At 57.3% G+C, this 12,088-nt stretch overlaps 1 protein-coding gene across 1 annotated transcript in view; it reads left to right on the top strand.

The window, feature by feature from the left end:
- The first annotated feature begins 2,914 nt into the window (after nt 1-2,914).
- The window catches only part of LOC120392110 (signal transducer and activator of transcription 5B), a 46,715-nt gene continuing 37,541 nt past the window's right edge, over nt 2,915-12,088 (top strand). Inside the window, exon 1 of the mRNA XM_039516594.1 lies at nt 2,915-3,020. The gene's annotated coding sequence lies outside the window, so the exon portion shown is untranslated. The remainder of the gene's footprint in view (nt 3,021-12,088) is intronic.

Raw genomic sequence — 12,088 nt, 5'->3', positions numbered from 1 at the left:
GCTCTCCCAGCTGGAGCTCCGGCCGGAGCGCGGCAAGCCCCGCGGCCCCGCTCTCCCAGCTGGAGCTCCGGCCGGAGCGCGGCAAGCCCCGCAGCCCCGGCTGCAGCTCCGGCCGGAGCGCGGCAAGCCCCGCGGCCCCGCTCTCCCAGCTGGAACTCCGGCTGGAGCGTGGCAAGCCCCGCGGCCCCAGCTGGAGCTCCGGCCAGAGTGTGGCAAGCCCCACGGCCCCGGCTGGAGCTTCGGCCACAGTGCGGCAAGCCCTACCCTGCAGCCCCGCTCTCCCAGTTGGCGCCCTGGGGTAGCGGGGGGCTCCGGGAACTATTTAAAGGGCTGGGGCTCCAGCTGTCTCTGCCACCCCGGTCCTTTAAATAGCCGCCGGAGCCCCGGGTTGCCCCTATGCATTCATCAGGGCTCCCGTGGCTATTTAAAAGGTCTGAGGCGGGGTAGAAGCAGGGTAGCCCTGGGCCCTTTAAATAGCCCCCAGAGCCCTGGGATAGAGGGGGTCTTGGGGGCTATTTAAAGGGCCAGGGCTCCAGCTGCCTCTGCTGCAGCCCTTGCCTTGCCCTGCCTGCACCAGCTCTGCCCCCCCATGCCTGCAGCCAGCTCTGCACCCTGTGCCCGCAGCCAGTCCCTGCCAAACCCCCTGCCCTGTCTCCAGCCAACCCCTGCCACACCCCCCTGCAGCCCTGCCCAAAGCCAGCCAGCCCCACACACCCCTGCCCGCACCCAGCCCCGCACCCCCTGCTCTGTCTCCAGCCAACCCCTGCTGCACCCCCCTGCCTGAAGCCAGCCAGTCCCGCACTCCTCTGTCTCCAGCCCTGCCAACCCCTGCTGCACTCCCCTGCAGCCCTGCCTGAAGCCAGCCAGCCCACCCCACACCCCCGTCTCCAGCCAGCCCTGCACCTCTTGCCTTGCCTGCAGCCAGACCCTACCTCCAGTCAGCCCCTGCCCTGCCTCCAACCAGCCCCATGTCCACTGCTGCCCTGCAGTTCCCAGGGCAGTAACCCTGCACACCTGCTTCAATGAGGGAGGGCAGGGAGCAGCTGGGACCCACACATGTGCACACCCCCAGGGATTGGCGGTGACCCACACACGTGAAACGGCGTTCATTAATAACCAATCAACAGCATATATGAATCAATGTACATAACATATAATTTTATGATTTATATAGTTATGGAAAGTAAATAATAGAAGGAAGAAATGAAAGGCTTTTTTTTTTAGTCATCCCTGCCAGGGCCCCGCCAAAAATGTTCGAATTGGGCCCCGCACTTCCTAAAGCCGGCCCTGCACATGGGGAAGGGGAGTGCAGTATGATGATCAGTGGGGTGTAGGGAAGAAAGAAAAGCGAGCTGCACAGGAGGGCAGGGATCTAGGGTGCGATAGAGTCAGTGGGGTATGGGGGGGAAGGGGTAGTGGGTACCTGGGGAAGTACCGGGTTCTGGAGTCATGGGGGGACTGGGGGGGGGATGGTCCCAGGTGCTGGGCCCATGAGGGCTTGGAGAGGGGGTGGTCCCAGGTGCCAGGCCCATAGGGGGTTTGGGGGGGGCAGTGCCAGGTGCTGGGCCAATGTGGGGCTTGGGGGGGGTCTCGGGTCCAGGGGGGTCTGGAGGGGCTCAGAGGGGGTGCGGTGTAGGTGCTGGGCCCATGCGGGGCTTAGGGGGCGGTCCTGGGTCCATGGGTGGCTCGGGGCGGGGGTGTGATGCCAGGTGTTGGGCCCATCTGGGGCTCAGGGGGGCAGTGCCAGGTGCTGGGCACATGGGGAGTTCAGGGGTGTTCGGGCCAGGCCCATGAGGGGCTCGGGGCGGTGCTGGGTGCCAGGCTCATGGGGTTCATGGGGTTTGCCGGGCCCATGGGGAGTTTGGGGTGGGGCCGGGTCCATGAGGGGCTCAGGTGGGGCGATGCCGGGTGTCAGATTTGGGCTGGGCCCATGGGGGGCTCACGGGGGTGGTCCCGGGCCCATGGGCCACTCGGGGGCGGGGGTGCTGGGTCCATGGGGGGCTTGGGAGGGGGCGGTGCCCGGTGTTGGATTCGGGCCATGCCCATGGGGGCTCGGAGGGCTGGCGGTGCCAGGTCCCGGGCCCATGGGGGCTCGGAGGGGGTCGGTCCCGGGCCCATGGGGGCTTGGAGGGCAGTGCCGGGTCCATCGGGGCTCGGGGGGCGGTCACGGGTCCATTGCGGGTCGGGCCCATGGGGAGCTCGGGAGGGGGGCAGTCCCGGGCCCATGGGGGGCTCGGAGGTGGGGTCCACGCGGGGCTCGGGGAGGTTTGGGGGGGAGGTCCCGGGGCTATGAGTGGCTCGAGGGGGGGGTGATGCCAGGTGGTGGGCCCATGGGGGCTCGGAGGGGTCGGTCCCGGGCCCATGGGGGCTTGGAGGGGGCAGGGCCGGGTCCAGGGGGGCGCGGGGGGCGGTCCGGGGTCCATGGCGGGTCCGGCCCATGGGGAGCTCGGGCGGGGGGCGGTCCCGGGCCCATGGGGGGGTGGTGCCTGGCCCATGGGGGCTCGGAGGGGTCACGCGGGGCGCGGGGAGGTTTGGGGCGGTCCCGGGGCTATGAGTGGCTCGAGGGGGTGATGCCAGGTGCTGGGCCCATGGGGGCTCGGAGGGGCTGGGGTGGTGGTGCTGGGCCCATGGGGGCTCAGAGGGGTCCATGCGGGGCTCAGGGAGGTTTGGGGCGGTCCCGGGGCTATGAGTGGCTCGAGGGGTGATGCCAGGTGCTGGGCCCATGGGGGCTCAGGGAGGTTCGGGCCGGGCCCATGGGGGCTGGGGTGGTGGTGCTGGGCCCATGGGGGCTCGGGAGGGGGCGGTGTCGGATTTGGGCTGGGCCCATGGGGGGCGGTCCCGGGCCCAAGGGGGCTCGGAGGGGGCCCCAGGCCCATGGGGCGGTGTCGGGCCGCGGGGCGGTGCCGGGAGGGACCGGCGGGGGCGGCGCAGGCGGCGGCCGGAGGGGGCAGAGCCGGCCCCGGAGCCGAGTCGGGAGCAGCCGCCGCGGAGCGAAGCCGGAGCCGCCGGCGCGGCCGGAGGTAGGAGCGGAGCGGGCCGGGCCGGGCCGGGCCGGGTTTAGCTCCGGGGACGCCGCCCTCGCCGCTCGCTCCGGCCGCCGCCTGCGGGCCGGGCCGGGCCGGGCCGGGGCGCGGGGCCTGCGGGCAGCGGGGCGGTAAACAAGGGAAGGCGGCAGCGCGCGGCCTGGCCGGGCCCGCGGGGGCTGCGACACAGACACAAACACTGACTGACACACACACACAGACACACACAGACACACAGCCACTGACTGACACACACACAGACACACAGACACTAACTGACTGATACACACACACACACACAGCCACTGACTGACACACACACACAGCCACTGACTGACACACACACACTGACACTGACTGACACACACACACTGACACTGACTGACACACAGCCACTGACTGACACACACACACAGCCACTGACTGACTGACACAGCCATTGACTGGCACACAGAGACTGACTGACTGACACACACAGACATGGACTGACAGACAGCCATTGACAGACACACACACACACGGACTGACTGACTGACAGACATGGACTGACAGACAGACACAGACAGACAGCCATTGACAGACTGACAGACACTGACTGACACACACACACACACACACACACAGACAGAGACACAGACAGACACGGACTGACAGACAGACACAGACAGACAGCCACTGACTGACACACACACATACACACACACAGACACTGACAGACTGCCACGGACTGACAGCCATTGACAGACTGACACACAGACACAGACAGACAGACTGCCGTTGACAGAGACAGACCGACAGAGAGAGACAGACACTGACTGACACACACACACAGACAGCCATAGACAGACTGCCATTGACAAAGACAGGCTGACACACACACAGAGAGGCAGACAGACTGCCATAGGCAGACAGTCACTGACTGACACAGACAGACAGACACAGACAGACTGCCATTGACAGGCTGATGCTGCCAGGCTGTCGGGTGAGACAGAGGCCCAGGTAGACAGACCGTCACTGGTCTGGGTCATCCCGAGTGGCTGTGGGGAAAGCGAGGCAGTAGGAGTCCTGTGGGGCGCAGGTCCCTGTGGCAGGAGGTGGCAGGACCTCAATTCCCCCCTCACCTGTGGCTGATGCTTCCCCACCTGCACCTTGAGCCGTGAACGCAGGAGGCAGGTTGCTTTGGCTCCCCAGTTCTTGGGGTGGGGTTGTGAACCTGGCGAGAGGAGTGGGGCATTTACCTCCCAGATGCAGGGTGAGGACATTCCCATGTGCTGCCCTCTCCCCTCCTAAGTCCTTGAAGGAACCTCACACTCCCTCCTTCCGGAAGAGAATGGTTTCCCAGAGCCATCAGAAAAGCCGGACTGGGTCAGAGCAAAGGTTCACCTAGCCCAGGGTCCTGTCTTGTGACCGTGGCCAATGCCAGGTGCCCCAGAGGGAATGAACAGAACAGAGAATCAGCAAGTGATCCATCTCCTGTTGCCCATTCCCAGCTTCTGGCAAATAGAAGCTAGGACACCATCCCTGCCCAGCCTGGCTAATAGCCATTGATCGACCTGTCCTCCAGGAATGTAAGGTTGTTGTTTTGGTTTTTTTTAACCCTGTTATAGCCTTGGCCTTCACAACATCCTCTGGCAAGGAGTTCCACAGGTTGACTGTGCATTTGTGAAAAAATACTTCCTTTTGTTTGTTTTAAACCTCCTGCCTATTAATTTCATTTGGTGACCCCTAGCTCTTGTGTTATGACAAGGAGTAAATAACACTTCCTTATTTACTTTCTCCACAACATTCATGATTTTATAGACCTCTATCATGTCCCCCTTAGTCATCTTTTTTCCAAGCCAAGAAGTCCCAGTCTTGTTAATTTCACCTAATACGGCAGCCGTTCCATACCCCTAATAATTTTTGTTGCCCTTTTCTGAACCTTTTCAAATTCCAATATATATTTTTTGAGCTGGGGTGACCACATCTTCACGCAATATTCCAGATGTGGGCATACCATGGAGTTATATAGAGGCCAGGGTTAGTGCATGATCCCTCTCGTCACTTGGGGGTGTCCCCGCTCTTAACTGGCACTGTCCTGCCATCAGCCCGGCACCCTTGTTCCGCCTCTCTGTTGCTCAGTGAAGTTTTATCTCGTGCTGTAGTTCAAAGCGCTGCATGAAAGTCTGGTCCTGGTGATTGCACTCGGGATAGTAGCTGATTTGGCTAGAGCCGGGGGCGTCTAGTGCAGGAAAGCCACTCCCACCAGCTGTGTCTCATTGAGCAGTTTGGGAACAAACCAGCTTCCAGTGTTTTGCTAGCTCCAGCGGTGGTGGTGGCGATACAGTGCACTGCTTTAACTACCTCAATGCAGCTAAGGCCATGGCTACACTTGCGAATTTGCAGCGCTGCAGCAGGGTGTGAAAACACACCCTCTACAGCGCTGCAAATTGTGGCGCTGCAAAGCGCCAGTGTGGTCAAAGCCCCAGCGCTGGGAGCGCGGCTCCCAGCGCTGTACGTTATTCCCCACAGGGAGGTGGAGTACGGACAGCGCTGGCAGAGCTCTCTCCCAGCGCTGGCGCTTTGACTACACTTAGCGCTTCAAAGCGCTGCTGCGGCAGTGCTTTGAAGTGCAAGTGTAGCCATAGCCTAAAGCCGTGTACCTGCCACCCTTCCTTCCCTCCGTGTGGCTGAGGTTTTGCCAGTATGACAGGGCTTTTACCAGTATAGCTTATTCCCATATGGGACGGACAATATGCTGTATTGGTACAAGGCACCTTTATACTGGTATAACTGCATCCACAGCAGGGATTGTACTGGAACACCTATGTCGGTAACAAATCACCCGCCAGCCCATTTAGGGATGCTGGTACAAACCCTGTGGTTGGCCAGACATGAGAGAGGACAAGAGTGTGTGTGACTGCAGTGTTGTACAACAGGGCACTGACCTGGTCAGGGCCTCTAAGCCTGACTGCAATATGCGTAGATAATAATACTTTCGACCTGCTTGAAGCAAAGTTATGCAACATGGTGGTAAATAGGCTTGTGCTTTCTCTGCACCAGAGCTAATGCCATGGTAGGAGACCACCTGAAGGACCCTAGTGTAGGAAGACAAGGAGGGCAGGAGATCTTGCAGGATGGGTGAGTCAGTGACAGGGCAGAGGAGATGCCAGCCACGGAGGACAATTTGAACAAGTAAAAAGAAATGGAATGTTTTGTGTTGTCAAAGCCCTGATCCTGTAATCGGACCTGTACGAAGCCCTGTAGGCTTCACCAGACTATGTGCGGGTGCATGGGTCTGTCTGCTCAGGCCCAGTTGTAGGATTGGGGCCTAATTGTTCACTTCTGAAATGCACAGTCCCCAGTTTGCATTGCCCAGAAACCAAAGTGAAACCAACATCTTGGTTTTAGAATTGTTTTGTACCTGCCCTTTGAAGAGGGGATTTCTTCAAACACCTGCTTCACATGAGCCAGGATGGGGTGGGGAGGAAGTGTTAAAGTCGACCAAGAGAGGTAACGGCTTTGTAAATATTTTGGTCATTGTGAAACTCAGTGTCACTAAACCCGACGTAAAAAACCCCAGCCCCTGGGTGCAGGCCGTAGGTAGTTTTTGCAGTGTCAGTACCAGGGCCTTACTGCCGGCAGTGTGTTTGTGTAGTGAGAACAGAAACAAGATACTTAAATCAGTTCTCAAGCTGGTTGCATGGAATCTCACAGAGCCAGCATAACCTCTCTTCTTATCCTAGGTAAGGCCTATGGAGTGTGAAAGACAGGTCTCATGTGGCCATCACCCAGTGTCCTTTCTAGAGTGACCTCCATACTATGCTTGGCGTATAGGTCATTAGTCTGAAATGTTGGACTTCTTGCTCTTCCGCACAACATTATCCCCTCCCGCAACCAACTTCAGTGCAGACAAGGAATGATAGGCCAGTTAGGATTGGCTGGCATGGTAGAGTCCCTGGCCTGGAGGTTTCAGAGTAGCAGCCGTGTTAGTCTGTATCCGCAAAAAGAACAGGAGTCCTTGTGGCACCTTAGAGACTAACGCATTTATTGTAGCATAAGCTTTCGTGGGCTACAGCCCACTTCATCGGATGCATGGAGTGGAAAATACAGTAGGAAAATAGATAGATAGATACACACACACACACACACAAACAAAGAACATGAAACAATGGGTGTTACCATACCTTGGAGGGGACTGAGAGGATGGAGGTAAGCGTTCAGCCTGCTGCCTCGCTCCAGGTACCGTTTGCATTCCGTGTTGTACAGGTGAGAAAGTAGATTTCCCCTCCGTAGCTTAAACCTCCAGGGCATGTTGCCATAGTCTGTTGTATTAGCATAGCACCCAGGAGACCTACTCATGGACCAGCGCCTCCCTGTGCCAGGCACTGTACAAATGGTACAACCCAGATGATAGCACAACACTACTTGGCACTTCCCCATATGTGTGTCTTTGTACGTAGGCGTCTCGTTTCCTAGCTGTGTGTCATCCTGGGAACTGGGCTGAGGACAGTTGAAATGCTGAAATCCAAACAACTGAAGAAAGGGTCATTTTCATTTTTTTAATGAGGCAAAGGGACTTTTGGTAGTTTTTGTCTTCTTCTCTATTCAGTTTTTAACATTACCATTTTGTTTCAGATTCAGTAATGGGTGATAGAGTGACTCTGCAGAAAAACCTGCAGGGCTTAGGGACAGGGACTGTTTGTAAACGGCTTCTGGCTGTGGAAGGGAGATCTGATACTCAGTAGCACTTCACACCCTCCCGAGGTGGGGCAATCACAAACAAGGCCTGGTAGACACTCCCTGTTGCAGCAGTGCATTTCTCCCCCCCCTTCCCCCCCCCCCCAGTGCAGACATGATTTACACTGGTGCAATGTGACTTGCACCAGGGCAGCTTACTCCAGTTTCAGACTAGGATAGGCAGCAAGGTGCAAAGGGAGTTGGCAGTGGTGCAGATCCACCAGTGGTGGATGTCCCAGTGTAGACAAAGGCAGAGCATCACTAGCCACCTCCCGGCTCCATGATTATCCCCATGTTACGGAGGAGGAGGAGGAGGAGGAGGCGGCCTTGCCTGGGGTCACCCGGGGAATTATTGGCAGTCTGGGAGTACAATTTGGGAATCTTGGGGTGCTGGGTTTCTGCCCAGACCACTAGACCCAGGGGGCGTGAGCAGCAGGGTGGATTACCTAGGTCTAGTCTGCAGGAACTGTACTCACCTGGTTGGTTCACAGTCTGGTAGCTCTCAGGATTGTGCAGGCTGAATCTAGACTCTGTCCCCTTTCGAGGCTGGGGTCTCGCTTAGCGCCAGGCCAGTGCTGTACCAAGCTGTGAGTGGGGCAGAGCTGTGCAGCACTGGCTGCCCCTTACCAGGCTCTGCCCCATGTTGCATGTTGTGTAACGTGTTTAGAGCAGGCAGAAATCTGCGGGATCTTATTTCATGCACCGCGCTGCCCTGGGAGCCGAGCTGGGGGCTGTTTGAGGGCTTGTGGATAACAATACCTTTCAGCTCCAGCCTGTTGGGCCCACTGGCCAGACTGCACTGCCCCTACTGTATTATGAGCTCAGGTTCTGGTAATCAGCTGAAGGCCCCAAAGTTAGGTTGTTGTTTCTTTACAGTAGCACTCGCTGCACTCCAGCACCTTTCCAAACATGTAAGGATGGCCCCTGCTCCCAGGGACTCGCCGCTGAATGACAAAGGTCAGTGGAAGCAGGGCACAGACAGGCAGCTTACATACAGCTCATACACAGACCCAGGAGATTCACTATCGCAGCAGGGCAGAGGTGTCTTTAAGAGGGACTGAAATGTGGATAGCCTGGGGCCCAGCAGAGGAGCTTAGGACGGTTCAGTGTTGCCTGGGACGGGCGCCTGGGTAGGGACTGGGAGAAGCTGGTGACAAAGCTGGCTGCCTTAGCAGAGTACATTGGCAAAGAGAAGCTGCTCTCTAGCTTAGAAGCAAAGTTTCGGAGACTTGGGGTTTTTTTTTGTTTTGCTGAAGCGTAAGGTACAAACCCTTCCCTTTGGAAAAGGAAACCCTGAGGAGACAGGCAGTGGTGGAGCTGCAGGTGGTCTCAACCCCCTGTGATAGCGGGAGACTGGCCTGTCTAATGTCCAGGCACTCAGATGTGAAGAGCAGGAAGCAGCTTGGCTGGGTGGGAGTCAGCTCGATTCTAACATTCATTTATGAAGCGAAGCTTTTCCCACTCGTTTGCCTCAGGGATGTTCAGTTCGTCTCCGGAAGAGTAAGAAGAATCTCGGCTTCCGGCAGCACTTTGAGCTGCTGTCCAAGCACAGGGCTGTTGAATGTGTTGGCACTCAGCATGTCTGACTGTGGGTGCTGAGCTCCTGGGGAAAGCAGACCCTGCGTGGCCTGGTGTTTCTGCCTGTGTCTGTGCGCTCGCTCCTGCGGGATCCCCCAGCGAGGCCTGGACCCATGATGAGTATCTGGCTGGGTGGCTGCTGCTCAGATTCAGTCCCCTACTGTAACTCAGCTGCAGGGTATTCGCCTGGTGTGGTATCAGTTCCCTTTTCATGGTGATATTGAGAAGAGGGCGGACTCCTTGTTCTGCCTTCCGCATCTCAATATTGGGCTGACTCAGTGATGCGGGTCCTGTTTCACATTTCATCACCACCTGTGAGGGAGCTGACCTGGATGGGTGTGGCTGTGGATGGAGCCAGCCAGAGACACTTCTTCTCTCCGAGGCTGTTGGCACTAGGGAAGTGGTCAGGCATGGGGACGCTGGCACGGTACCTTTCGTGGAGTTCATAGTATATGCGGTTAACTCCTTGAGTGCTGGTGAGGCAGAGCACGAGTGTCCTAGGGCTTGTCTATGCATAGAAGCTGCTCCGGGATAGCTCACACTTCTTGGCTGGCCTGTGTTCATGCTGTGGCAAGCAAGCCGCATCGCTTTTGAAACTCTCTATCCACATGGTGCGGTGCTGCCCTGATTGCAGCCTGTCGCTGTGCAGGTTGGTGTCCCAGGATAACTTGCCTGCCTCCAGGCCAGCAGCCTTCTAGGCTATTTCCGGAGTGGCTTTGGGATGCTGCCTGGAGGCTGGAGCAATGTGCACTGGAGTCATGCTCTCAGGATGGACGAGGGAACAGCAGGGGCTGCAGGCAGAGGTGATGTGGAAGGAGATGCCATGTGCCAGGGGCGCTGAGAGAGCCTGTATTGCCATAATGGACAAGTAAGACTGTCTCCTGCCAGCGCTTGTACTGCGACAGCCCTCTCCTCCAGCCCCTAGGGGCACCTCCTTAAAACCACCTTGCGTGCCCACCCCTGGGTTTGGCATCAGACCTCCAGCCATGGCATGCAGGATCTGTACCTCTCTGACTCCAGTGTCAGAAATCAGCAGAAGCTCTCGAGTGTCAGCTGGGGTTACCGTGTTCCCTTTGGGAGCAGGTTTGCACCTGCGAGAGAGCGGATGCCCACGGTTTGAGCATGAAGAGTGATAGTTGAGTCTCTTGCCTTCCAATGCAAGTGACAGTCCCGTAGGAGAGGACAGGGTGGCAACAAGGCCATGGTAGCGGTGCCTGGGGCCCTGTGGGGAATGTTTGCTCTGCTGGTCTGGGGATGGAGCCCAGCAGCCACCAGGGTTCTCAGCACTTGATTTGCTGCCATATCTCAATGGAGCTGCCTTGCCGAGAGCCGGGGAAGCTTTGACCCCAGATAAGCAGTGAAGTCTCTGCTCAAGGGATTTCCCGGCTCAGTCTAGCTGATGCAAAATCCCTGCTCCCTGCGCTCACCACCGCAGAGGTGTGGTGGAGCAGTTGATGGCTGTGCGCCAGAGAGTACGGTGAAGAAGCCCCTTTGACTCAGAAATGGCTTTCCGAGCTGAGCAGGAATTACTGTAGGGGCGACATGCACTTGGAGGTGCCTCCGAGGGATCCAGGTGGGGGTCATCCCTGCAAAATTCAGCCGACTGCCAGGTTTTCCTAGATACGTTGGAGTGTATGTTCTCTCTGTGCTATAGAACTTTACAGCTAGGGTCAGTTGGCAGAATTGGAGTCTGGTTTTTTTTATGAGTTCAGCAGATAATATTGATGCTTTTTATTTTTAAGCATTTTTTTTTCTTCAATTTTTATCAATTTGAAATTTTCACAGTTGCAGGAAATTTTGGGGGTGTCAGACAATAATTATTTAACGACAGTCTCTAGTAAGTTCTCAACCAGCATTTTGCTTACTTTGCCTATCTGTACATTTTGGTTGTTCATCAGGCTGTGTGTGTACAATGAAATCAAGGGTTACCACCATTTATTGATGTAACCTTCCAAGCCTATTTATAGCATCATTGAGACAACCCTATAGAAGTGAGCTCATTCTCTACTAAATTCTATAGGGGTTTAGAGTGATTTCTATGGGCCCCCCACTGGTTTCATTCCCATTACATTCTTTAGGGCCTTACATTTTAAAGGCCCTCTCTGCTTGGTGTCACTGTATTTCTGTGTTTGGTTTGTATGATGCCTTGGGGTGCATGCACATCACAGCATTTCATGTGGCCCCTAGCTTCCGAGACGACCCCGGGTGGGAGCTGTGGGGCCCAGCATGCTTTAGGATCTCCAGGTGAAAAGGTGGTTGTAGAAGTGCAGCGTTTTACCCTCCGGTCTCTAGAAAGGCCCAGGTGGTGCTCAGAGCCCCGTGGCAGGAAATGTGAGTCAGACACTTGGGGGAATCCACTCAGCTGATTTTAAAAGCCGCTTTCTCAATGGGTTTGGCTTGAAGCCACAGGCAGCCAGGTGGAGGTGGGACCTGTTTGCAAGAGGGGGCAGGAGCAGGAAGTCTCAACCGGTGGGGCACCTGTTCCAGTTGAGGGAGGGCTCAGGCCTGTCCGGCCCCATGTCCCTGACCGGTTTCTGCTGCGCTCTGCTTTCCCAGCACTCTGGTGCAGCAGGCTCAGCAGATGGGTGGGGGCTGGGCTGGTGGCTAGGTAGAGAGCATTGGGGGCCCCTCGGGCAGGGCCGGCTCCAGGCACCAGCCCAGCAAGCAGCTGCTTGGGGCGGCCAACGGAGAGGGGCGGCATGTCCGGGTCTTTGGTGGCAATTCGGCAACGGGTCCCTCACTCCCTCTCGGAGCGAAAGACCAGCTGC

The sequence above is a fragment of the Mauremys reevesii genome, linkage group 27 (genome assembly GCF_016161935.1).
Source record: "Mauremys reevesii isolate NIE-2019 linkage group 27, ASM1616193v1, whole genome shotgun sequence".
In the NCBI taxonomy this organism is placed as follows: Eukaryota; Metazoa; Chordata; order Testudines; family Geoemydidae; genus Mauremys; species Mauremys reevesii.
The sequence above is the reverse complement of the archived record's forward strand: the minus strand, read 5'-3'. Positions and strand labels throughout refer to the sequence as shown.